This window comes from Uloborus diversus, chromosome 1 (assembly GCF_026930045.1).
Source record: "Uloborus diversus isolate 005 chromosome 1, Udiv.v.3.1, whole genome shotgun sequence".
In the NCBI taxonomy this organism is placed as follows: domain Eukaryota; kingdom Metazoa; phylum Arthropoda; class Arachnida; order Araneae; family Uloboridae; genus Uloborus; species Uloborus diversus.
The window spans coordinates 218,228,611-218,252,846 of NC_072731.1; the positions used below are offsets into that span (position 1 = coordinate 218,228,611).

At 29.2% G+C, this 24,236-nt stretch overlaps 1 long non-coding RNA gene across 2 annotated transcripts in view; it reads right to left on the minus strand.

The window, feature by feature from the left end:
• The window catches only part of LOC129234166 (uncharacterized), a 127,323-nt gene that overhangs the window by 38,050 nt on the left and 65,037 nt on the right, over positions 1 to 24,236 (minus strand). Inside the window, exon 3 of one of the 2 annotated variants that reach the window (XR_008581531.1) lies at positions 18,410 to 18,516. The exons of the other annotated variant lie outside the window; for it this stretch is intronic. This is a non-coding gene — a long non-coding RNA (uncharacterized LOC129234166). The remainder of the gene's footprint in view (positions 1 to 18,409; positions 18,517 to 24,236) is intronic. 2 annotated transcript variants of the gene reach the window in all.

The window sequence follows — 24,236 nt, forward strand, 5'->3', positions numbered from 1 at the left end:
CCACATTCACACACGCACGTACATACACACGCACGCACACACACAATTACATACGCACACATACACATGCGCGCACACACTCACATACACACACGCACACGCGAACACACACGCGCGAACACATACACGCGCACACATGCACATACACACACACACAATTATGCCTGCACACAGACACAAACACACATGCCTACAAAGACAAACACACACACACGTGATTGCGAAAAACATAATTTGAATACAAGATGTCAAAATTCAAATTATATATATATTTTTTGTTACATAAGTTACTTAGTTACCGTTTATGTTTTAGCACAAAGGTATTTATTTTTTCTTAATTTAGTAATCGTCAAATACTTTTTAAGGAAAGCTGTTCGAATTTGATGTGAAGAATTTCGATTTTTTTCCCTAGAATTTCTCGTACAGGCTTTGATTTTTCCGAATCCTATTAATGCATAGATTAAGAAATAAAATGAAAAGAATCTGAGACTTTCTTTCAAACATTCTTCGGTAGTGGCCTGTAAAATTTTGTATGTAGGTTATAGAAAAAGATTCCAAATTCTTTCACGTAAAATAATGTATAATTTTCAATATTTAAAAGTTATGTTTCATTTTGAGTTGACTTCTTTTCTTACAATCACAATTACAAGATCACAGAAAATTGAATTAAGTTAGCAAATTAATTACGTATCAGATGTGTCACGTTTAGTGTGCATTACATTCACAATTAACTAACTAAATAAATAAACAGAGCAAAAGAAGGAAAATTTTGGATTGTGGGTGGGGAAAAAAAAGCTTTCTTTGAATTTTCCTTTCTAATCATTGAAAGTTTAATGCCATTTTAAGAGATACTTTCCGTTAGCAAAGACAAAGCATGTGCTTTGGACAAGCATATGTGTACAAAGAATGTGCACCGAAAAAATTCTCAACTCGTCGCGTTTTTTAATTATATTATAACCTCATAAAGTTAAAATTTTATTCATTTTCATATGTATCATGTTATTGATACAGGGAGTACTAAAAGTATGAATACAACTTCTGATTATTATTAAAAATAGATATGATTTTGAAAGTAAAAATCAGTTATAATTAGAAAAAACTCGATTTTTTAAAGCGTTCACATGAGACCTAGATACATTTCATGTATATTAAGTACTTATTCTTTTTGTGTTAACTTTGATTCTATCATACAAACACTTAAAAAATAACAGATTTTTAGTTGTTATGATTACATTTTTTTCTCTACATTTTAACAAAACAATATTACTGTATAATATTTCACCCTCTTTATATATTTGCATAAACTGTGATACTGCAAAGATATTTTCTGTAGAGACATAATTGACAAAATTCTTCTTTTCAATTCAGTTGAAAGTAAATGTTTTTACACCTAGTTATTCTTTTTAATTTATTCTCGATTAGTTATATTTTTCCTGTTATCCAGTTGGAACACTATTACCATATTGATTAAAAACATCCAGCACAGGTCTTTTCAACCACAAGCTCATTAATTTTACCTCTATCTATGCATTTTAAACGTAATTTCAATGCTTTTCACTTTTTACACGAAGGAAACTATTTTATTCGTGTAACCGAATTTCTTTGGTTGGCACTAATAGCTGAATGTCCTACTTTTAGTGTTTGTGTCATTCTGGCGAAAAAATTAAAAGATGTCCCTAAACTATAACAACTTGCATCGATGTTTCAATGTTTTGTTCTTATGATTTCATCATTTACCTTTTTTGCACTGTTTAATGCGAAAATAAAGTTTTTAACCATGCATTGTTATTATCATTATTGGTTTTGTTTTGAAAGCTGAAAAATTTTAGCCACAATCTAATAAACATAAATGTTTGCCAAATGAACTCACTCCTTTCATAAAAAGTATTTGAAGATGTTTTTACATATGTGTATCCAAAAGAGGAAAAAAAATTGATTTTTCGGATAACACCGATGTTTTCGATCGATGCATCAATACCATCGATGTTTTGCTACTTTGATTATTTTTCGTCGTTGTGGTTCTTTTTCTCAAATTGTTTTTTTCAGCAATCACATTGCTTATTGTTCTCATTTGACTGTTTTGAATTCCTATGATTTTATTTCCCCCCCGCCTGCCTCTGCAGCACCACCGTCGACAGGCCCCTCCCGATGCTTCTGCTCAAGCGAGCAGCGTCTCCAGATTGCGTCAATATCCTATACACACACACACACACGCACGTACACATACATACACACTCACATACACTCATGCATGCACACAGACACAAACACACTCATACATACACACACATGCCTACACACACACGCATACGTACACACACACACACTCATGCATGCATATAGACGCAAACACACGCATGCATAAAAACACAAACACACACATACCCACACATTCATGCCTGGACACAAACACAGACGCCTACATACACACACACACACTGCAAAAAACATAATTTGAATTCAAGATGTCAAAATTCAAATTAATTTTTTTTCTTTTTCATATTTTGTTTCGTGATCCATTTTTGATGAAGCAGGATTCGTAACTAATTTTGATTCACGCATGGTACAAATAACAGTTAATATCAGCATATACCCTTATTTTACTCTTGAAAGACACTTTCATTCTTCATGAAAACTAAGCTCTGATGTAATTAGTAGCATCTTTACATAGAAACTACCAACAGTTTTAACGTTTCACAGTGACTTCGAAAGTTTTACGTAACTTAGTTTCGTTTCACTAATTATTGATTTCAGTTTTAAGACTTCAGTACAATTTTTGAAAACGAAATCAGACCAACAAGAAAAAGACCAGACATTACATATCGCACGGTTACATTGTCAAGTAGCTGGGGGGAGGGAATCTATAAAAATGTAATTTAATTTGTTATTCTAGGAAGACGGAATGAGAAACAATACTTCGTTTTCCTAGGGTTTAGAAAAGTGAACGGCATAAATAAATTTAGAATTAAAAAAAATATAAAACAAGAATAATTTAAATTCAAAAATAATCGAATGAAGCTTCCTACAAAGAGAGATATACTTGAAACGAGTATAAGAAAAAGAACCGTTATTTTCACGTTTGATTTTTGACGGAAAATATTGTCACTTTAAATATGTTCCTGAGCCGTAACTTACTTTTCAAATTTTATTAGATATTTAATAGGAGATTTTATTAATGTATTTTTTATAACACAAAATAAACGTAAATTTTACTCAAGATTAGTAGAATGTGTAAATATTTTTCAGCTTACAGTATTCTCATTCTAATACATTCGAACACCAAGAACAGAGCAATTTTAGCAAGTTTCAATTGTTCAAGAGCGAAAAAGTTTTGTCTGTGCTAATACTATTACTAGAGAAAGAAATATGTTCTTTAGCAAACAATTCTCTACTGCAAACCGTTTAATCTGAAAAAGCAAATTTAAATTTATTCTGAAATTTATTTTGTGTCACAATAGCTTTACTTCAAGTCTCCCCGATGGTGTTCCTTGTCGTGGCGGTGAAGGTTCCGTGCACCAATGACCCGGAGAGCTGTGCCTGCGGTAGCTTAGCTACTGGCAGAGTCTTCCAAGCCGGACAGGTCGAAGGGTAGGTGCGAGGCGAAAAGGAACACCCCGGTCCTCCAGGTTGGGGGGCTTTACATGAGGCCGGTGGTACCCTCATCATCTAAGAAAACTCAAAACAAGTATGCTTCAAAGAAACAATATCCCTGCAGCTAAAATATGTAACGAATGGGCAACGACCGACTACCACAAAGACTGATGAACTACAGACCCAGAGGCCGCCAATGCCCCCCTGCAACAAAATCTGTAGGGCCCCTCCCCAGAGGCCAGCAGTGCATAGTTGCAAAGTTAATAAGTCTTGGAGCTATTTTTTTTTTTAATGTCAATTCCTTGGGCTGTTGAGCCCCAAGGACTTGGGCCCTCCCGCACTGCGGCGCTTGCGGGTACGCAGATCCGAGATTGCCATCAAGATCGAGGCAAATTAATGTTCCGGTGGATTGATCAGTGGAGCCAGAACAGACTTTAAGCCTAATCCATGATGCAGATGATGATTATGACTTATGAAATCTGGTTTTTATCTTCTTCTTTGCTAAATTTTGTGGAATTATTTAAAAAAAAAAGTTTTAAAAGTGCATTTCATCCATTATGAAATAAGTAACATTACGAGTTATACGCTATAATTACTTGCATGAGGAGAAGCTAACCAAAGGGTTGCCAAAATATATAATTTGGTACATTAATAAAAAGTTAAATAGTAATACTTATTTCATATTCACAGATTTTTTTTTCACTTCTAAGTCAAGTTTTGTCATTTTTACCTGTTAATCTACCTATTCGTTACTTTCAAACAGACGGAGCACTAACTATTCCATATCAACATTGATTTTTAGAAAAAGTTTGTGATCACGGTGCCTCATTTTGGTTCTTTATAACACAAAGTATATTAGATTTAGTATTCCAAACTCTGCAAAAAGCAGTGGAAATAAATAACGCATTTGGTAAGCCGTGTGGATTGACTTTCTTCTACAAAAATCTGGAATTATTAGTTTTTACGAAATGAAACGTGTTTCTCTCTTCTCGGTAGCTAGCAAACTTTTGCTTAAATGGCGTAATGTATATGCGATTCAATACAATGATTTTCATGAATATTTACATTAAATATTGTTTTCAAATTTTTGAACACGTAACAGAATTACATAATTATGGAAGGCATTTATTTTCTTTTTTGATGCAAATGTTGACATCTAAATTAAGTAGAAGACGGTAAAAGACGGACCTAATGAATTAACATTGATTTTTAGAATTTAGTTTCATTGATTTATTATTATTGTTATTATTATTATTATTATTATTATTATTATTATTATTATTATTATTATTATTATTATTATTATTAGAGAAAAACGTTTTTACAGACACAACTCGTCAAAATCCCGTTTTCACGGTAAAAGACGGTCTTAATGAATAAAGAAATAAATTAAAATTAAAACGAATAGAGCAATCCAAGAGTGCAATAGGGTCATTCCATAGTGACTAACGTAACATTCGCAGCTGATTTTCAAACTCTTTCTACTTACACCGGCAGTAAAAATGAATGTATTTTGGTTTAATATGCAGATTTAAAATGTACAAGGTTACTACTTTTCATTTCCACCAAGAATTTGAAGCAAAATAAGCGCTGGCAGGTGTTTTTTCATCAAAAAAGGCATTGTGACTAACGTAACATTTTTGCAACCCTGAGAAACAATGCTTATGTTACGAGGCAAATTTTTCTGAAACTTACGCAGGCATTTAAAATTGGCCGATATATTTGTAAGAGGTAAACAATCTATTTTTAAAAATGTACTACAGATTTGTTACAGATGAATCTTATTTGGCCCTTAATGGTACTTTTACGAAAAACTGTGTGTGACTAACGTAACGTGACTAACGTAACCATCGAATAACAAACAATGAATGCACATAAAATACTTTTTATAATTGATTTCTTGCTCTTATATTACTTTTACACTTTTTAGGAACCTTCTTTGTGTTGCATTATGGTTCTTTCTTTATTTTTTTTTCTATAATAGTGTAAGAAATTGAATGGAAGGATTCAGTTCAATTAAATCAATTTGAATGTGCGAAAAAAATAAACAAATAAAAAAAAAAGCTTTTACAAACTGAATAACATCATTATTGGGCTAATTAAATCCTAAATATCTCTCTTTAAAAAAATTAACTTTATGCAAATTGACAGTTTCACCGAATTCTGGTATTCTGCCGATGTACTAGTTATCGTCATAAGAAACTCCGCAGTACTTTTCAATGGCATATTATTTTTTAAGGTTTACTGATTCATCGAACGAATCGTGTTGTGCATGCTTTTGAATTAAAATGTAATATTGAAAAAAAAAATATTCGAACGTTTTTGCAGAATGCATTTTAATTCCAGATATCACCGCAAATGTTTGAATTTCTAAATGATCATTCTTGCATTTTCTGAAATATATGGCAGCAGCGCTTATTGTCACTGTATCATGTAACATCTTCAAATATTTTCCACCGAGCAGCCATTACTTCATTTTAATAATAGGTGGACATGTATTTTCTAAAAAATAGAGACGTTCTTCTTTGTTAAGACTGTACTTCTATCAATTTAATTCTTAAGCTTGGATTCTTGTGTTGAATGCTAATTCAGCAGGTACTCAATTTGCTTTACTCACCTTTTTTCTTTTTTAATAATTCTTTAAATTGGAAGTATCTTTATAAAGACCTTCAAAAAAGTATTTTTTAAAGTAAACAGAAGGTCTATACAATGTAATTTTACTGGTATTTTTCACCCTTTATATTTTCAATCAATATAGAATGCATGTATATTCAAAATTGTACATGAAAATGTACATTAAATTAAATAAGTTTAAATATTAGCAGTCATTTTTAAAATGTTACGTTAGTCATATGCAAAGTGTTACGTTAGTCACAGCTCAAATGTTACGTTAGTCACACTAATTATTTTATATCTACTGATACTGAAATAAATATTTTGCACTTTTTAAGAAGATATGATACAGATGTAAGAAAATAAAAAGTGCTGTTTGGTTCAATCATCTGGTTTAGTTTTTAAACAGAAAATAGTACATTTTCGTGACTAACGTAACGTAAATATTTTCAGTGAAATAACCAAACTAATTAAAGTACTTATCTTATAATGTATGCAAAAATAACAGTCAATTTTATTCGGTCAACATCTAATCATTTAGAATAAATTTAGTTCTTTTAAAAATTTGCAAAAAATTTTACACTACACAAGAAAACGTAGACGCATGTTTTTTGCACATGCTAAGCCTTTTCTACAACCTCGCACGTTTAAAGCCAGATGAAAAATACCGAATGAAATTTTTGCAAACTATTACTGGATTTATGTACTAGAAAGTATGCTGAATGAAATGATAGGTCACAATTAAGGCTTTGGGGGGAAAAAAATTCTGAGGTTGAGGTTGACATTTCTATGGAATGACCCAATATGTATATCTGTGCATTACTTGTATTTTATGTAGGTTTTAGAGCAAGTTTTTTTTTTTTTTTTTTTTTTTTTTTTTCAAAGTGGATAAATCTTTGGAGTTTCTGATCAAGTAAGCAAAACTATTCAGAATAAAGACAAAATTAATTAATTTAAGTTTGCAATCATAAATTTTTAAAAACATTATTATTTTATGCTGCTTATATACAATTAATTTAGTGCACTGATTATGAGTTAACCACATTTAAAAAACACCAATCTCTGAATTTCGAAATCTTTTTCATTCTTTTAAATTTAAAATTACTTTTATTTTCGTAAAGAGGACAGTAAAAAATATATTGTACAGAAAAAAAACCTGAAAAAAAAAACCTGGGGGGGGGGGGGATTTGTTGATACAGAAATATTTCTATTTAAAATTAAAAAACACCTTTTTTGAATGAAAAGCCTTTCAGCAACCATGTACTTTTCTGAAAAATACAATTTTGTTAGATCCCAATTTTATTGCTAATATTCTGATTTTTTCTATCTCTAAAAGAGCTAAGTTAAAAACTAGGCTCAGGGGATACCCTTGCATGCATTAATTTCTACTTAAAAATAGCAAGCAAAGTTCTGTATGAAATACTGTAAGATTTTAAAGAATTTGAGATCAATATCAGTAGCGTATTTCACAGCGATGCGTGGTTGATATAGTTTAAAACAGCGATTCAAAACCTGTGGTGTGTCTCTAAACAGGTGCTGGCTTAAGATTTAAAAAAAAAAAGAAAAAAGAATTATTTTACCGAAAGAAAAACAAAATAAAATATATTTTGACATAATAAGATATAAAAAACATTTTCAGTAACATAATATACTTATAAAAAAAGTTGTATCTGCACCGAGTAAAGTAAAATGTATTAAATTAAAAACTTAACAATACTAAACGAAAAACAAATTAAATACATTTCAGTCACTCCCTTGCAAAACTAAGTTTTTTGAAAAAAGTTCAATATTAGAATATATATTTATTCATTTGAAATCTTTAACTTCAAAACAACCGAGTTTTTTTTTTTTTTTCATTTTGGTAAAAATGGCAAAAACGGGTAATGTAACCGAACTTTTTCTCATTTTTATCATGAAACGTTTGACCATTATGTTCCTGCGAACCAATTTTAATTTTTTTATTTTTTTTCAAAAATGTAAAAAAAGAAAACGTTTTTTTTTTTTCAAAAATATTATGACAAAATATACGATATTGAACTTCTTCATCAGCACAATTTTAGTTTCAAAAACTACAAAAATAAGATGAGGGAATTGTTTGCTTAAAATGTGTTAAAGCTCTCAAAGGTTCTACAGTTTCTCCAAACATCCATATAAGCCTATTTTGACTTTTGTTTCATACCTTAGAAAATCAATATTGACATCTTTCACTAAAAATCAATTACCAAGGGTCATCTCAGGAGCTTATAATCTTTTTGGATCCATATACCTTCCTTTCTTGTATCATTAACTATGCGAGTACCGCACAAAAATAACTTTAGCTTTTTAAAATGTGCTGTAAAAGTTCAAGTTTAACAGTTAAATCGTTAATTTAATTACAAATAGGTAATTTAAATTAAGACAGGAATTTTCTTTCCAGTTTCAATTTCTTTCAAGATATTTAAAACTTGAATAATTTTCATTCATTGGGGCCATTGCGGCCTACTTTTTCTGAAAGGTCTAAGGAATAATTTGGTATTCAATTTTAAAAATCGGAAGAAATTCTGGTTCAGGCAATGAACTCTAAAGTAAAAGCGCAAATGAAATTCGCACCTCATCTTTAAACGCCGTCTCATGGAAAAGTCGTAAAAAAGGTGGACATGGCGGCAATAACCTTTTCGTCAGTTGGATGGATGACGTTTTCCGAAATTGCTCTGCTAATCGTAAGAATGACTTGCGACATATGACTTTCTGTTTTCTTAATCAGATCCTATTTCTTGATAAGCTTTCTTTATCGGTGAGTTCTGCTGCATTCCAGAAACATTACGTACACAAAAATGTTGCTACTTAGTTTTTAAGAACCCTGGGTGAACATTTAAAAGTTTTTTCTCTCTAAGAGGCAACACTAAAACCATGATAGTTATCTTTTTAGATCATTAATGAGTTCATAGCAAACAAGCACCATGAATTGTTTCTTAAAAAGAATTAGAAAAAGCTTTTCTTTTCGGTTCTTCTATGATAAATAAATTTTTTAGTATTTTAACAATAAAAAGAACCTAATTTTAGATATATAAAAAACTTTCAGAGGGGATGAAATATTTAAGTAAAACCTTATTATAAGTGTCATTACATAAGTAAACTTTACTTATGTAATGACACTTATTTAACAGCTTAACTAAATATGAAATATTGAAACAAAACTTGAAGAGCAAACATATCAAGCCAAAGAAATGGTTACAAGAATGAACAATTAAAATGGAAAGTTAATTCGACTCTTTTACCCTAAAATGAGATTGACTCCGACTCCGATTCCGCAGCCATGTTTTTTACTTTGAAATACATATTGTTGATATGATTTGTTTTTATTTTCAGGCTAAACTTTAAATTTATGTTTGGTGGAGAAATTCGGTGTCTTATTTCTGTAAGTTGACATTTTGTTGTTTTTTATTTATTTTGAAAGTACAATTCTTCATTTTCTAAATTATTTTGGGCAACAGTTTAAAAATAAACGTTTTTTTTTTTTTTTTTTTTTTGCCAAATTTATTTATTTTAATAAACTTTTTTTTTTCATTCTTTTCTTTCTTTTTGAAAGTGACTAAAGATTTTTTTTTTCAATGAAAAAAATTATATTAGCTGCTTTATTTAGAAGGTGCTACTACTACTTTGTTCGTTTATCAATTTTTTATGCATCTACAGATGAGTGAGGCATATTTTGGATTAAAGGAGATTCTTCAATCGAGGCATATTTTAATTTTAGAAATCAGGTTAAAATGTTAAAATGTTACGTTTGAAATAATTTGCGATTTTAGCTAATATTGAGAATACTGATATTAGAAAGTCAATATTGGTTTACGGGAAAATAGGCTCGATTAGTTCTGGACGGAACTTCTCGTTTTTTTAAATACAAAATGTCAAACATTTTAAGCACTAAAAATCAAATTTTTTTTTCTTTCCCTACATCTTCCATTTAATCGTTATACGGTTAGTGTTTGAATCGCTAGTGGAAGTAATCGCTATTATGATCTTCGCAGCTTCTGAATATATTTACTAATGCAAAAGGAATTTTATTACTTTGAAAAACCTCATGGAGTACTTTCAAGCCTTAAGGGGGGGGGGGATCAAGATAGTATATCTGCTTGTGTGCAAAAAATATCATAATTAATTCTTGCTCGTATATTATTCGCCACATGTCTACGAAATAAGAAAATTATAATATACTACAAAAAAAAAATGTATTTAATTCAAACAACAGTAGCAATCAGATATATTTTCCATGAATCTTAATCAAAAGTAAAGGTATTTCTTAACAACGTGTTTTGCTTCACAGTGCTTTTTTTTTTTTTTTTGTAACTTCTGGGGAAAACAAAATAACTCTCGTATCAGTAAGACCGATAATCGCTTCTAAAAATACCGAACTAAAATAGAAAACGACTTTTATCTCTTACTTGACGCTAGATTATGCATGTAAGCACTGAATAACAACCACTCAAGAAATCAACAAAAAGGCATTTAATTATTTTTTTCTCTAGAATGTGGGAGGGGGGTGGATTCAAAGCATAAAAGCTGACAACGTTTGTTGTTTCATTTTCTAACGCGTTTTATTTATTTATTCATCTATTATTATTATTATTTTAAAAGTAACGACATTTCACGAGTACAGTAAATATTTTGCATTTACCAAAAACAGAATTTAAAAATATTTACATTCAAATTCTCACAAATGAATATTTTCAATTCATTTCAAAACAAAAGTTCTAAAACGGGACGAAAAGAGCATAGAAAAAACGCATTTAATTTTTGCATTTAAACTCACTCGTACATAAGGTATAAGTATATAAAACAAATTAATATTAAAAATTTCATTACATATTATGTATAAAATATTTTCCTCCCAATTTTTCAACTGATATGACGGCTGTTGGACGCATCGCAGAGTTGAAAACTAATGATACTATGATAGAGTTTTACAGCGGTTTTGAAACCTCGCTTCCAAAATTTTAGTCCAATAAGAAAAAATAAATAAACAATCAAAACTAAATAATGCTAATAATAAGATTTTATTAGTTTTATGAGTTTTATTTGAAATACAGAAACTGCAAATCGCAGTACAAATAATAATAGTTAGTTGCTAATATTTATTTCAAGAAGCTATTGTAAAAAAGCATTCAAAGACGGTTTTGTCATTATAACTTTTATAGCAATTTTTATTGACTGTCTTACTATGCAATAAGAAAAATCACACGTTTTTGTACCTCATTTTGAAAAACTAGTTTAGTTTTGAATTTAAAAATATATATATTTAAAATATAAGCTAAGCATCAAAAAGTAAACTATTGTAAATTATAAACATGCGTTTCAGAAGCTGTGGTTGGAAATAAAATTACTTTAACGATGCTAAAAAAGTGCTATTCTATCAAAGGGAAAAATAATAATAAACAAAAATAAAATAAATAGATCAAACAAATAAATAAATAAATAAAATTTCAAAGCAATGTTTTCAGAAACAGTTCAGGAAACCTCTTCCCGCAGCGCAGAAAAAAATTTCAATCTCGGTTTAAAAAAAAAGTTCCGTCCCATGAAAAATCCAATTGTAAATAAAAACACGATAACAGAAGGTACACCAAACTATATGAAATACACTGCCAGCTCAGTCATTCCAGCCGAGGACTGCAATTTCGTCCTTATTAGCACTCATCAGCCCGGCATAGGAAGTGACTGAGCTGGAGGTGGAAAAACTGAAAATACCAAACTATAGTTTGAAAAATGTTATTTCATTCATATTCTTCCATGCAAATAATGCTCCATCACAAACAATGCTCCTAATTATAATGCTAATTGCAAGACTTCATGCGGAGCGACACGAGAAAATTCTATTCAAGACGAAATTTTTGCATACTGCGGCAGAAATGTCCGGGGCGCGACCCTCTTTTCGATTATTACCTCAAAACACTCAACTCGTGACAGGGATGTCTGATCCCAGCATCTATTACCGGAAATAAGCGTGACGTCACTGACAACGGACGTTTCCTGTTGCCAACAATCAGACATCCGTGACAAATTGTTGAAAAGTAAGAAATGATGAAAATGAAAGTATTATTTCTATCACGGCGTTCTACTCTTCCCAGAAGTACACAAATTCTGTGAAATCAAAACATTTTGCAAAGAAATTCGTCCGAAGTGCGTCTCTTTTCTGTCACTTGATAGATCTTTTGAGAAGAATGGTATGGTCAAACACAATATGTAACGTTTGATAGTTACTATTACGTTGGTAACGTTCAGAAGGAAATAAAATAACGCAATCACACATATACATTTAATAAATGATTTGATTATATTATATAAAAAAATTTAACTGCATAAAAATTTTGTTTTCTTCATACATTCATTGTATGTTTAGTGCATACAATATTTTCCTTTAGCTCAGAACTTTCTCATCACAAAAAATATATGTAGGGGAAAATGAATAAGCATGTGAAATAGCGGGCAAAGTGAAATGGTGAAATATTTGTTTTTAGCTTCACGTACTTGGAAATATTTTACTATGTAGTTACACTTATAGTTTATTTCAGTCAAAAAAAAAAAAAAAAAAATATATACATATATATATATATTTTTGAAGATCAAATATTCTATAACCACAGTATAATATTTTGCTGTAAGTCAAAAACTATTTGTGTTATTCTAAAATGATAAAGTTATCGTTATTGACATCTTAAATACTAATGGAGACCTACTAATATTCGGAAAAGGATTTATTTATTTAACATTAACCTTGTTTTTATTTTAAACATTTTCTGCAATGAATCAAGTATATGCGGGGCAAAGTGAAATAGCTCATTTTGTTTATTTATATAATTTTTTATTGAAACTATAGATGCACCAAATACTATGTTCTGCCGATAAGGAATATTCGGTTTAAGTTTCAAACGAATATTCTGCCGAATACCGAACATTTAACTAAAACTTTTTAACTGTATTACCTGAATTTTACGCCAGTTAAAAACAGAAAATGAATCTATTTTGGGAAATGTTAATACATTTTAATTTAATATTGTAAATGTATCTACCTTTAAGTACAACTATTAATTTAAAATAAATCATTCCAGAAGCAAAAACAAACTTATACAGTAAATTTTAAGTTGGTTTATGTTTATCTGAAATTCTGTGTAAATGGAAAATTTATTTCCTGATATATAATCTGATGACTGATAATTTTGATCTCATTTTATGTCATAGATAAAGAATCTTACATTTATCATACTTACGAATATAAACCCAAGTTGCTTAAAATATCATTAAATTACAATTTAATCAAATGATTTTCAGCTATTTTAGTCTCTTCAGTAACTGATAACTAATATATCATCATTAAAATTGAGGAATAAAACTCAAACATTCCAGATTTTTAATTTTTTTGTCTTTTAGTGCGAAGGGTTATTAAAAATTTGTTTACAATGTATAATTTAACTTTGGTTGTTTTTAAACAATATTTAATCTTCATGTGGGGCAAAACTTTAGAAATTATCGGTAAAAATAACATAATTTTTCAGCTGCATATTTTATATTCAAAAAATTAGCTGTTACTGTAAAGTAGTAATAAATTGACTTTATACATTTATTATTACTTAACATTATGAGGTTTGTTTTCTAGTTACTGTGTCGTATTTAAATCAGTTTGAAACTGCAAGGTCAATGTAATGTGCCATATAAGACTTAAGAAAAATTGAAAAGCAACAAAGTTTAAATTTAACACTTGAGTGTTTTCTCCTAAGTTAAAATAACATTCAATGTCATAAAATTAATGTGTAATAATTTTAATTAATTTTGAACTGTGGTACTATTCTGTAACTTTCATTCATTGTGTAAAAATAGGTATATTTACCAATTAATGAACATTTAAATTCTTTTCCTATTCGGTTGCCGAATATTGATTCTACCGAACGAAATATTACGTTTGACTGTCGAATGTACAGTATACCAAATACCAACCGAATATTCGGTGCTTCTTTAACTAAACCACTTACATATTCATGTATTATTTAATTCATTTGCATCCTTCCTTTAATAATTCACTTATTTGTTCATTCATTCACTATTTTGTTCACTCATCTCTTTTTTTTCATATATTAATTAATTAATTAATTATTTTGTTTATGGTTTCATTATTTAATCTTTTATTCATTCATTCCTTTATTTACCGATTCATTTAATCAAAAACATATTTAGTAATCAAATAGAAAATATTTCATTCGAAAAAAGTTTTATTTTTCACTCTGCCCCATGAAACAAAAAAAGTAAACATTTTACACTTTCTTTAAAGGTAGGTACGAATTTACAGCCAAAAATAGAAAATAATGCTTCAATGCAAGTTTTACTAAAATTTTTCTTTCTTTATGTACTGCTATTTTCAAAATAAATTTGCAATTTGTCCATTTTAAAAAAAAAATAAGTTATCTTATTTATTTCATTTTGTCCCATATTTATATATATATATATATAGTATATCATAAGGCAACGTCAAACACAAACGTAAAGCAACCAATGATAAAGAAAAACAGTTGTAGTTTAAATTAGGCTTCCACTTTTAGACGGTGATAACAGAAAATATACTGATCTGTAGAAGCAAAATAAATATACAGGATTCGCAATATGAAGAAAATGTTGCAGAGCTGATTTCCGTATCAGCTCTGCACATCGCTTGTCTAACGGAGGGGATCACCATAATCATCGCAGGGACTGAGCGTTATTTTAAAGTAAACATAAAAGGTTGGTTTTGCACGATGAACATAATGGTGCAATAGAAATAGGATATGACAACAAAGATTTTAAAATGTTTGATACGTTTTTCATGTAATTGCTTTGTTTATTTTAGTTCAAAAATAAATAAATAAATAAATGAATAAGTAAGTAAAATAAGTTAATAAATAAGTAAAATAAGTAATTAAATAAATAAATTACAAGGTCTCTCCAATATAACAGGTTAAGAAAAAATAAATTTTGCAAATATACGCACACAATAACTACAAACAATAAAACAGTTTAGTAATCAGTTTTTTTACATAATACAAATCAAATAGAATTTCGTGCCTTACACAAACGTTTTTCTAGTACTTAAAATGTGCTGTAGTAAGTCATGATTGTGTTTTAAATCCGGCAATACTTTTCATGATGAACCTAAATTTAAGATGAACCTACTGTTTTATCACTTTCAAACTCATCGTCGTTTTAGTAATGAATGAACAATTTTATAAATTATAAAAAATAAATAAATTAGTTGGTGCATTTCGAGAAGTTTAAATTTTAACTTCAATTTAAATGAAATAAATTCTATTCAGTCTTAATATCATTGAGAAAGTAATTAAAATGATGTCAAATGATACTGGTTATAACACAAGCACGTTGGAAAAGATTCTAGATCATTTTGAAAGTTAAATATTCAAGGCTTTTTGAATAGTTTTCGGAACCTTTCTTGCGCTGTATTTTAAAAAAGGGACGGTATTTTTCAAAAACATTTTGCATTTTTCTATGTCACAATGAAAATTTCATCCCAATTTGAGATAATAAGGTAAAGTTTCTAAAAAAAATGTGCTCATTTGACGTAAAATGACCCTAAATAATATCGAAATGAAAAGAAAAATAGGCGAGGATTTTAAACAAAGTATTGCTTAGAACAATTAGTTTCAGTACTAGTTACACTAGCAAAAATAATATGGAAAACTGTTTGTTCTAAAAACTTTCCGATAGTTAAAAAACATGCGAAAAAAAAATCGATTGCTGTATAGCACGTTACTGAGATCTTAAACTCTTTCTATCAAATGTTTCACCCATCGAGTTTCATTCAAAGAAATAAGTTGTACTAACAGAAATAATTTCTTGTTGTTTTTAGTAATAAGTAGAAAATAATTATCTCGGATGCCAATTTTACTTTCACTTGCATTTTTTTAAATATTTAAATTACTATTTGCGTTTTAAAAAGCCTCGTGAGGTTCTAAAATATTCAGAAAAAATATTCTTAGGAAAGATCAATGATTTGTGACGAGTGTATGAAATTATTTTATATACATAATATTAAAAGATTTAATATCGTAGCAATACTGAAACTATCAGCGCATTCCATTTTTTTACGGAAAACGACAGGGTAATATATAGTGATGATAAAAATACTTATGCACAGTAAACTTTTAAGAACACAAAATTATGCATAGTGTCACCAATCATTACTCTTCTAATATTATGTAATTTGAAAGAGCAGAAAATGTAAAAAAAAAAAGATGACAATTTTTTTTCTTCGTGAAAATATTTTTTTATAATATCTTCCTAATTTCTGAACAAAATAAAAAAAAAGTTTAATGAAATAAATAAAGAAATGAATAAAAAAAAATTAGAAAATTTAAAACTACCAAAAAAAAAAAAAAAGAAAAGAAAAGAAAAAAACAGTACATACAACTAAAGAAAGAGGTCATCCAAAACGAAATCTGAATTTTAAATACGGTATCAATTGATAATTAACACATGTCAACTAAAAAACGCGCCTTTGCCGAAATTCAAACAAAAAATCAGTGTTCTCTCTATACAAGTCCAGAGAAATATTTTATCGCGATGACGCAAACAAGCGAAGTGTCAGTGACACATACGGAAGTTACACCAGCTTGAGAAAAAAAGTAACTTTAGGATGAATCGAAGAAAATTCTAAATTGAAAAAAAAAAAAAAAAAAGACCATTTCACGATATCATGAAATCGCATCATCACATTCTAACCACAAAGGAACACAAAGGGTCATTATTTGAAATGACACACTTTCCTTAGTCATACATGACGCATTCAAAGCAAATTGAGTTACGTAAGAAATTAAAATTCTTAAAATGATTCATCTGACGATTGATCCGCTTCAATAAATGCAAAATAATTGAATCGATTAGTCAAAAAACCAGTCATCTCTTGGGTTTTACCAAAAAAGAAGACAGGTTTTCGAACTATCGACTCAATTGTACAAAGCACTTAAGAATTGTGTATCAATTTTCAAAAATATAGCAGCGGTAAATCGCATTAAAAAAATGCATACATTATAAATTTTTTGCATTGATATTACTAATAATATTTTGCGCTAATAATATTATATAAATAACTTAAAATTATTTAACCCATTATTATAACAAACATAATGTCAAGTGAAAAAAATGACAATAAAAATTAGATTTATTCAACAAAAGAAAGATAAGAAAAGAATGAAAGTATTGTAAAGTAACCTCAGTCAAAATAAAATTTATCTAAAATAGCAAGAATAAAAAGAAGAAAATTCTCTGAAAATTTTTGCCTTTAAAAACAATTGAATTAAAAAACTGACAATTAGCTTAAAGGTGACGAAACTTCATCCATTAAGAGCTGAATCGTATATGCAAAATAAATAAAAACAGCCGTTCGAAATATTTATTTAGTTTTTCATTGACAATGAAATTGGCATCGAAAGTGCTGCGTAATTTCCACGCAGAAATGACTTATAACTACGGAAATCTGAAATGACGTCACATTACCTGACGTCATGGTATGACGAAACGGCATGGAATGAGAAAACGAACGCCGCCGAAAGCACTTCAATGAAAATTCGTAGAATGTTCTACTAGAAATGAATGAAATTAAAAATTAGACAACATAAAACGAAACTTCTGCTCCATCAATTGACTCGCATTATTATAAATTATGTGCGCATAAAATTGAACACAAAAAATAATAAAAATCGATACTATCGGTTTTAATGAGAAATTGCAATTGTATCGAAATGAAAAACATCAAGAACTTTTCATCAAAATCTTTGAACAATAAATGCTGTACAAATCTAAATAGATAAATAATAAAATAAATAATTTTCTATCGAACGTATTTTACATTGACTGAATAAATATTGATCGGAACTTTTATCCTGATTAAAATAAATATTTTGATTAAACTTTTGGATAAATACGTGGTTTATACAATGCGTAACCAAAAACTGACTCCAAATTTAAGAAAAAAAAATTATATATAGGGAGAGTGAAAGAAAATAGAGACGCAAAATTTAAGAGAAAAATATAATTAATAGAAGAATTGCGTTAAGAGAAACAACAAAAGTCCAAGCGATAAAAATGTACACAATTTCCAAGCAGTAATACCTTCCGTGAAATGCGAACGTAAAGACAAGTCATGAAATTTTAAAATGTCATTTCAATATGTAATAAAAGAAATATGACATACCTCCAAATTGACAGACAAGAACGGAATGCGTGAAAATCAACCCGGTAATCAACTCAACTCTTCCTCGGACGACAACTGTAAAGTTCAGCGTCCGGAGCACTTCGCACCTATTGAAATGAAACGCGTCAGTGAGGGAGGGAGACCATCTCCGTACTAACTACCTCCATCAGCCCCATTCATTGAACTGCTAGAGATCAGTCGGTTCTTAGAACTCACAGAGCTCCTGCGAGCTTTTCCATTGGCCGGTGCGCCAGACGTCTGCTCAATCAGAGTCTGTGATAGGTTCAAGCCAATCGGATGTGCCGTCTCTTCGTCGGTAGTACGACTACTTACGCCGAAAATGAATAGATAAGAAAAATAATACTTAAAATACAACGGTATTTTTCTCGCGTTGTCTTTGAAGTTCAGGAGTCTGGATTTTTCTCTCACTTTTTGTTTGGAATCTCTTTCTGTCACGGAAAGCTGTTTTAGCCGGATGCGCAAATGTGAGAGCACTCGAAAAGAATTTAAGAAAAAAAAATTTTTTTTTTTGACGTAATTTTCTTGTAGTGAAAAATGAAAAATAATGAGTGGTAAAACGGAAAACATAACAAAACACTCTAAAACTGCTTCTTTCCACTACAACATCGCAACATTAAAATGAGAATAGACGGGTGCAGAATTAGAAAAGACCTTATACAATTAAAGACGGTTTATTACTAAGGAGCGTGAAAATATTTGCAACACACCTCACTTATCATAGTTAACATTTATGCTTGCACTTCATTTGTTAAAAAAATAAGAAATTCGTGCAGAGCTAAACGAGCCAACAATCTGATACACAAACGTTCACTTTGCGATATTCTCTCTCTTTCTCTCTCTCACACACACACACACACACAAATTTGGCTTAAAGCATTAAATTTCTTCACAATACCTTTTTAAAGGTTAAAACAATAATCTCAGAAAAGATAGACCTCTTATGCAAGAAGAAAACCATTAAGTGGGAAAGGCATTATAAAATTGATATCAAACTATTTTTCTCAAACTTATTATAGTTTCGGAAAATCCTTTTCTTTCTTTTTTCAACGCTTACGAAATGTATCGATCCCCCTTGCATCTGCGGACAAAGCTGCTTAACTGTAAGGAATTAAAAGGTAGAACTAAAACTAACACCAAAATGAAATTTGAATTTTTTTACAGTTAATTTACCAATTTAAACATTAATTATGGCGGAATTTTATTTAACAGTAATGAGAAGAAATATTCTACTAGACGAGCTCGGAAGAGAGGGTGGGGGGGGGGGGGGAGATTATTGTGTGTGTCGAGTATATGTGGAAAATTTTATCCCCCCCCCAAAAAAAAATATTTTGGTTACAATAATTTGCAATGATATATTGCAATCAAATTTTTAACAAATAATTTACGGAGCATTTAAGGGTTATAGATAAATAAATACGACTTGTTAAGTTCATTCAACTAAGCATATAGAAAAACTATGAAATAAGAAATTTCTTTTTTGACTCTTCCTTTTAATATTGAAGCTAGTTCTCAGAAACGTTTTGCTGTTTTCGAACTGTTTCAAAAATAAGAAAAGCTTTAAAAATCTCTAAAATAAATAAATGAATCAAACATTAGTTGCAAGATAAAAAATAAAAAGATAATTTAATTGTTTAAAAAATAGTTAAGGAAACAAAACATGACGATTAAAACCTGCTTCAAGATCAATCAGTTTCTTAAAAAATGGAATATAGTTCAACTATGATTCAAATAAAGTTTGATTTACTCAAATATTTTAAATATTTTACTCCTTTTACATTACGAATTTATATAAGAAAATGTAATAATAACTTTAAAAAAACTTTTGTTTTATGCAAATTGTGAATGTAATATTCAACTAATAACAATAATAAAGCTTATTACTTGACGTTTGTGAGAAAAGTGGAGTAATCCCTGTTAATATCGTCGTTTTGCATCGTGTGTGATCAGTTAATCAATCAATCAGAATTTTTTTCAACTAATTGCATTTTTAAAATTTAGTTTTGCCCAAATGTTTTGAGTACTTCACTACTTTTACAATACAAATTTATATAATTGAAAGCAATAATTCTTGTTTTGTTCAAATTTCGAGCAGAATAGTAAAGTAATAATAATAAAACAACTCCCTAACTGAGCTTTAGGGAAAAAGTGCAGCTACCTCTGTAAATATCGTTTTTTTGTCTCGTTAGTGTGTGTTAGGTTAAGTTATCAATCAGGAGTTTTTGAGTTGTTGCAGTTCTTTCTTTACGCTTCTTTAATTTGCGGAATATATTAATATTTTTAGTATTTTACTCCTTTTACAACACGAACTTATATAATGGAAGGCAATAATTTTTGTTTTGAGCAAATTGTAAGCATAATAGCAAAGTAATACTAATACGAAAAATTATAAATTGAGCTGTAGGGAAAAAAATAAAGAAATTTCTGTAAATATCGTTTTTTTTTTTTTTTTAATTTTAATTTTTCCTTCTTTTGGATCGTTATTGCGCATCAGGTAATCAATCAGGAATTTTTGAGTTCTTGCGGTTTTTTTATTTATTTTCATTTATTTATTTTTCCGAATATTTAAAATATTTTACTCGAAGGTAATAAATAATTTTTGTTTTGAGCAATTTGCAAGCATAATAGTAGAGTGATGCTAAAAACAAAAACTCACGAATTAAACTCTTGGGGGGGGGGGGGGAGGCTATCTCCGTAAATAGACTTTTTTTGTCTCATTAATGTGTGTTAGGTTAAGTAATCAATCAGGAATTTTTAAGGGGTTGTAGTTTATCAATTTATTTATTTAATTGGCTGAATATTTTAAAAATTTCACTTCTTTTGCAAAACGAATTTATATGATTGAAGGCGATAAGTTAGATTGTGAGCAAATTGCGGTTATAAAAGTAAAGTAATACAATTGAGAAGAAAACCTACTAATTGAGTTCTGGTAGAGAAGTGGAGAAATTCCAGTAGCTATCGCTTGTATCGTTAGCAGGGTTCGAAAATATCGAAAATATCCGATATTTTGACATATATCTGATATTTTGACATATATCCGATATTTTCAATCAGCACAAATTAAAGTCTTCATAATTGTAAATGCATCCTCAAATCACTCTTTATTTTCTTATATTGTTATTACACTATGTAGTCTTACAATTAAAGTTTCTTTCATTATTTATATCTAATATTTCATTTTACATTTTTATGAATTTTAATGGAGTTGATTAGCATTAGCTGTTTTACCTCATTTTCCTTCTGTTAGCTACTTTTACAGTTATGATTCAGAAATAAAAAATATGCATTAGTCCAGTCATAAGATATTTTCTTTTTTTTCTGAACACTGTTTAATAGTGAATTGGGGGCGCTTCTAATTTGAATTTAAAGGATTACATTATTAATAATTTTATGAATATAAAATACAAGTAAAAAAGGAATATTATATTAATTTGTAACATTAATGATGTATTAATACATCATAAAAATATAGTACATAACTTTTTGATAATTTTTAATAATGAATGAACAATATTACTATGATTAATATAATTTTTATATTGAAAATACCGTTGTTGAAAAAATAAATATCGAAAATATCAAAGTATCATGATATTTTAAAAATAAATATCAGATATATATCGTAATATGTATCATGATATATATCGACTGATATATACTCCGGCAAACCCTGATCGTTAGTGTGTGTCAGGTTAAGTAATCAATCAGGAATTTCAAAGTTGTTGCATTCTTTATTTACTTAAAATTAAACGCATTTGCAATTTTAGATTAATCACAAGAAAAAAAGTAAATTATCTTTGTTTTTAGTACGTTAACAAAGAACTACATGACTGTTAAATTCCGCTTCAAGATCAATTAACTTAAATATGTGTGTGTGTGTATATGTGTATATACACACACACAAAAAAAGTATATATTATATGTATATGTATGTATGTATACACACATACATACTCAATGAGGTCAGATATCATTTACATTACAGTTATTAAGTTTACTTGACTCGAATACTTAAAATATTTTACATCTTTTTCAACACAACTTTTGGCAAGAAGTCATTTATATTTCGTTTCAAGGAAATTGCGGATATATATAGCAAAGTATTAATAATAATAACTTAATAAATAAGTGTATCTATGCGTGAACAAAACCCTGTAAATATCGTTTTATTGTATCGTTAGTGTGTGTTAGGTTAAGCAATCAATCAGGAATATTTAAGGTGTCGCAATTTTTGTAAAAAATAAGGCTGGAAAAAGTAAACTGGGGGCACAAATTTTACATAACCATAAGCAAATTGTGGAAGACAAAGTTCGTTTTTGACTTTTTAGATTAATTTCAAAAACAAATAGAATGCAAAAATAAAAGAATGAATGAAATATTTGGCACATTTACATACTTACGGTCGTGTCATTAAAAAATTTGATCCATCCCCCGCCCTCAAAACAATATTTTTTTTTAATGCTTTTCAATTACAAATTTATCTAAAAAGGGAAAGAATTTACCATTTTAAGATTTCATTTTAAAATTCATTTTCTTTTCATTTTTACTGGTTTAAAAAAATGCTTAAAATAATCAAATAAAATAATTCTACTATACATAGCAAAAAAAAACTGTAAATGTTTTGGAACAAATTCCGACTGTTACAATGAGGATTTGATGATTAAAAATTCCCCCATAGAGGCTAATGCTAAGTTTTTTGAAATAATAAATATTGATCAAAAAATAAGTCAATAAAAAATTAAAACAAGTAAGCGAAATATATAGAATATTTTTTTATGTATAAGAAGGGGCGCTTCCAAGGTCGCGTCAATATTATGAACAGTTTCCGGGTTCATAGCCCGTGGCCAATAACCTGAATGGTTCGAGAATAATTGTTGTTCAGACTTTAGAAAGGTAACGCAGAAACTCAGATACTCTATAAATGTACCGCAATGTCCAATAATTGCATAGAAAAATATTCTTTTTTGATGTATCTTGCATGAAGACCTCCCACATTGCGTTTTATTAAAAACTTGCCCATCAAAACAATGGCAGGAAAAGCGTATAGAGTTTATTTACTCACATAAAACAAAACGACTCAACTGATTTCGCAAGAAAAGCAATTACGAAAAACAAATGTTTGCCAATCATCTCTGATGATCTTTTTTTTTTCTTTTTGAGATGGACTTTTCTAGCAAAAGGAAAAATGTGTTTTTCTGGTAGAAGTAGTAAATAGACATATTTTTTGCTGCATACGTCCTTTAAAGTTTAATTGCTTTTCCTAAAACACGTGGCTCTGTCTGTAGTAAGAGAAGTACAAAATTTGAAGTACAATATTCTGCCAACTATGCTTCCTACCAAAGAATAATTAAAGTGGGAGAGAAAGAGATTTATAAATTTAAAAAAATCATTTTAGATCAACGATAAATAAGAAGCAGAAGAAATGTGGCGAAATAGCAGTTTTATTGATGTATTAATTTCTCAGTCAAAAAAATGTCAACAGAAATAAGGTTAAAACTTAAAAAATACGCATCTTATATGCTTACTTATTCGAAGTATTTTAAAGGTGAAGGTTGTCTTTGTATCTTCGTTTTATTTTAAACTAGTGGTACCCGCACGGCTTTGCCCGTAGTAGAAAATTAAAAGGTCATTTGGTTCGCCTGTATCTTTACACATAAAGGATGATGAATTTCTCGCCAATTGGCAATGTTCATCCGCTCTCCCATTCCACGCCATGATAATTTCGTAATTTACTCGTCCATCTTATGATAATTTTGCTCCGGAAAATGCTCTTAAAATTGAAATAGAAAAAGAACAAAATAGAATTTTC